This window comes from Cupressus sempervirens, chromosome 11 (assembly GCF_028749045.1).
Source record: "Cupressus sempervirens isolate cs-2001-9-10 chromosome 11, ASM2874904v1, whole genome shotgun sequence".
Classification (NCBI taxonomy): Eukaryota; Viridiplantae; Streptophyta; class Pinopsida; order Cupressales; family Cupressaceae; genus Cupressus; species Cupressus sempervirens.
In genome coordinates, this window is record NC_143128.1 from 743,525,535 (window position 1) to 743,530,510 (window position 4,976).

Sequence of the window (4,976 nt, forward strand, 5' to 3'; positions counted from 1 at the left end):
CTAGATTTCTACCTCCAGAACATCTCTTCTTTTGCTAGAATTTCTTCATGTTTTGAGAGGTATTCTTTCTCTAATTGATAATATTCATTATTCATTCCTTTCATTATAATTTCCTTATTTAATTTACTCATTTTATCTTCAATATATAACTTTTCTTTAAAAATATTTTTAAAATATAACTTGTTCCAATTTAAGATCTTATGTTTTAAATTTTTCAGTTTGGAGACCAGGCAAAACATTTTTGATCCTTCAAACTGATCCTCCTACCACCAAGAATGATTAGTAGTTAACTTATAAACCAATGTATAATATATATGGTTATAAAAGCAACTAATAAATATTTATTTAGAAAGTACTTAAGTATACTAACTAAAAACCTAGTATGTACTTGCTTAATTCTAATAGAAAACAATTAATACTTATTGAATGTTGAATTGCACATTACTCATCTACTTGAAATACACTTATAGAGGGAAGAGTCAGGTCCTGTAATAATACACCCCTAGAAGAAAACACTTTAATGATACCTGCATGCATGCATTCAAGTAATCCTATTAAGAATTGATCCAAAGAATGATAGATGATATTGAAAATCTATTTGAAAGGATAGGAAATTGAAAAACCAAAAAAGTGCCATTAATTTCTCCAGTGAAGGAAGTTGTAAAGCTAGTATTCTATATCTTTATGTTCATGAAATTCATGATGGAAGCCTGTGTTTGTGGCTTAATGTTTCTTCCTTATCTATCTTTCTTCAGTTATAAAACTAGCATGCATTTAGCAATAGTAAAATGGTAATGTGTAACAGTGAAGTATTAGGCTAGAGAAGGTTTGAGGAAATTAGCTATAGTCCAAATGTGTTTTTTTTTGCAGTTACATTTTGGACATATATTTTTGGTTGTTACATGTTACTACAAAAGAATTAATTATAAGCATTTCCACTTGGGTTACAATATCATTATCTAAATGCTTGAGGAATGTATATTATGATTGTTGAGGTAGAGTTTTTCCTATTGTTTTAGAAGATGCAATTTTTTTTTTCATTTTCTTTCCTCTTGACTATATTTTCCCACTATATACCATATTTTTTCTTATGCACACCATTGAGCCCTTGATAATGGTGGAGGTCTTGAGTGTAGTATTCAACCTATAAATTAAATTCTATAAAATCAAGATTAACTCAACACTTTTGTTTGTTTATTTAGATTATATTTGGGAGTCTATTTGATGTCTCCACCCTCTAGATCTCTTCCTTGGGATTCTCTTCCATGTATTTCTTCCTTGGAAAAGGGCCAACAATATGCTAAAACTTCACTTCAACTCTTTCCTAATGGTATAAAACTCTATCTAGTCTTCGAGAGTGAGGTAATCACAACAAGGTTTCACCAATTAACTGAGGAACTGAATTAAGCTCTAGATATCTTGCCCAATAATTTACTAAAAGTTTATGATGAAGTTAAAGAATGGGTTGAACTAATGCACCCCCAATCAAAGAGATCCTAGGGGAGATATGATACACAAGATGCCAAAATTTTCATGGATATTATGATTTCCCTTTCACATAAGGATAGTAGAAATATAGATTTTTTATGTTGTATAAATGGTAATAGACATACTTTAGCTATCTACTATTCCTAATTTAGCAATCAAGTCAAGAGCATTGAAAAATCTCAAGAAATGAAGAGGTAGTGATATGGGTGAAACTAATGAACATGTAGTGAAATTGTTATCATCAAGTGATGCAAAGATTCAAGAGCATGTAGTGACTACCCTTCTAAATTTATCTATTTATAGTAGTAACAAATGATTGATTGTTCAAGAAGGAGCCATTAGTTATGTAATATAAGTCTTAAATCATGGTAACACAAAATAAAGAGAAAATATTGTTGTAACTCTTTTTAGCCTATCTATTATGGATAAGAACAAGATTATAAATGGAGCCTCTATTTTCATCCCTCATTTGGCTGATCTACTACGTGATGGAACACCAAGAGGGAAAAAAGATGTTGCTACTGCACTTCTCAATTTGTCAATTTATCAAGGAAACAAACCTAGGGTTGTTCGAACTGGAGTTGTCTCTTCTCTAATGACATTTCTTGTTTACCAAAATATTGGAATAATGGATGAGGCTCTTTCTATTCTCACAATACTTTCTACTCATCAAGAAGCTAGGATTACTTTTACAAGGAAAATGTTATATGTATTCTTGTTGATTTGATTCGTTCAGCCTTGGCTTGCAAGAATGTTATTGTTTTTCTTGCCTCGGCTATAAATGACTCCTTACATTTATAGAGAACATTTTAGGTTGGTGCATACAAAGACTTAGTTGAAATTTCTTGAAATAGCACTACTAGAGCCTAATGAAAGACAACCACTCCTGTAGATCTCATGAGTAAACAATATCATGTTCCATAAGTTTGATTTTGTATCATTGTGTTCCCATTACACACCCAATGTATGAACTCATATTGCAGGATGTACAAACCTCATGATCTATTTTTAATTTGGTATCATCTGGTACTACTAAATGAGCGAAGACTATTTTACTATTTAGACTATTTAAACTAAATATGCAAACCCAATACAATTTTACTATTTAGACTATTTACCATTGTGTGCTTACCACCAAGAATTAAAATTAAAGATATTGGTACCTATCAAAATGTTAGGTTCTAGTTGCATCAAACTCATCTATAAAGTTGGCACAAAGAGCTTTCTCTTTTGCAAGCTGAAATGCATCTCGAACAAGTTTTACACCATCTTTCATAAACACCTAAATTGCAAATGTGTAGGCAAGAATTAGCATTAGCCACTCTTATAAAAAAAAAATGTTGATTGAGGGGTTTTTATGTAACTAAAAACAATATTACTTTTGGTTACAACGAGAATCATTAGTATAAATCATACCTCATTGTGACAAATAAAGCCAAATGCGTTCTACTTGACTTCATGAAACTATGTCATAAAAAGTGAAAATTGAAACTCATTCTATCATGTTTACTTTAAATTCAAACCTTAAAACTATCTTGTATATTGTATTAGACATACCTAGGAAATTTTTAGTGGAAGATGGAGAATGCAAGCAAACAAAGCTATGTAGAGAAGTGCATCCTATAGAGAAGAGTCACAACCATCAACAATACAACACCTCAAGAACATAGAATCTCATCCAACAAATAGAAGTATCTTGTTCAAGTGTTTGGAACTCGTGAAATGTAATGTTGGTTGACTAGGGTCCCAAATCTCAAAAGTTTCTAAGTTGTCAAGAAGTTTCTCAAATGGGTCTACAGGACAAAAAGAGTCATATTGGTTACTAGGGGGCCAAATTATGCCTAAACACCTCTATTGAACCTATTTGTTTCCATTCAAAAAGGTTTCAAGCGTCTAGAGGAACAAAATACAAAAATTGCAATGTGGTCAACAACTTTTAAAAGTTTCTCCACAACATTTTTGTGTAACTTTTTAGTTATGCTATTGAAGGAAGGCAATATGGTTGACTTAACTAAATGCACACCTTAGGAGGTCCTATAAGACATGGAAAAAGACAAATCTACTTGTTGGATTTTAGATACTTGGATAGGGAATCACAGTGTTGATATGAAGAGTTTGGGGGTTTGAATGTAGATGAGAGTTCAAAAAAATTTTGGAGAAGGAAGGTTAGGATTAGGTAAAGAACCCTATCAGGCTGAGCATAAGCCTAAAAAATTCCTAGGAGAGATAGGGCTGAAGTAAGTTGCCTAACTTGTGTTACATCAAGTTCCTAGCTCCAAATAAATCGATTGGTTTGAGCTTCACTTGGTTTTGAGAATACTTTAATATTCTCTACTTAACAAGGCCAACCACGTGAAGGTGGAAGCTCATCTGGTTTATTTATGGTGCCATTTTCTATTTTTTGAATGACCACTTTTATAGCTCTTAATGCAATGAATGTATGTGCAATTTTTCATGTCCCCTTTTCAAAATAATTAAAAATAATAAACTTTGCTAAGGCAGGCAGGCTCCAAAAAGGTGAAGTTTTGGCAAAAGGGGCTAATCTTTGGAAACCAATGGACTAATAAATAAAAAATATTATTAAATTATATTTTATTAACCTCTCTTGAACGTGAGTTAGGGTTATGCCCTCTTTTAAGGGGTTTGGAGGCATTTTGGGCTCATTCTAGAACTTGATTTTTGCTCATTTTCTTTGTTGTTCTTCAGAGGCTGCCATACCTGTGGAGAAGGAGACCCAAGAATGGGAATTTTCAGGTTTCTAGGAAGGATAAGGATAGGAGTTTGAAGCCATTCCATGTGCATGCTCATACAGAGTTTGCCTTTGTGCTGAATAGTGCAGATTTGTGAGTTTTCGGGGTTGTTTTTTGGTATGAGTTTGGTGTTTTCAATTGAGTATTTCATATCAGTTTGGGTTTCTGCTGTATTTCAGACTTTAAGATGTTAAAATAGAGCTGAATATATGTATTGGGACGTGATTAAACTTCTGAGATAGTTTATTAGTGTTTTTGTGGTGTTTTCGGGCATTTTTGTGTTAATTTCGGGAGCCCGATGAGCATAGTTTTTGTCCTACATTTGTGAGCTGTTGTGTAAAGGATATATAGATATGGAAATGTCATTTTGTAGGCTGTTATGCTACTGAAATTTCTGTAAAAATTTCCATTTTCAGATTTATTAATAATTTGTGAAGTTGTGAAGTTTTTTGGCACTATTTCGGACATACCCGATTTGGGTTTATTTGAGAAATTGGTGAATCTTTGTAATATTGGTTGTTTGGTTTTAAAAATATGATTTCAAACTTGAAATATCATGTAAAATCAGAAAAGGGACATTTCAAAATTTAACACTATTTTATAGTGGTAAGTTTTAATCTTTTACCCTTATCTAGAAGAAATAACATACCATATTCATTGATTGGAGCATCATAGTCATGGCTTGTGATAATAAAGGGCCTCCTGCTATATGACCAAAGTTGGTTCCTCCATGATATT

General features: G+C 32.2%; 1 pseudogene; it reads left to right on the plus strand.

The window, feature by feature from the left end:
• Positions 1-1,224: 1,224 nt before the first annotated feature.
• Positions 1,225-2,412, plus strand: LOC149531776 (uncharacterized; annotated as a pseudogene).
• Positions 2,413-4,976: the final 2,564 nt, after the last annotated feature.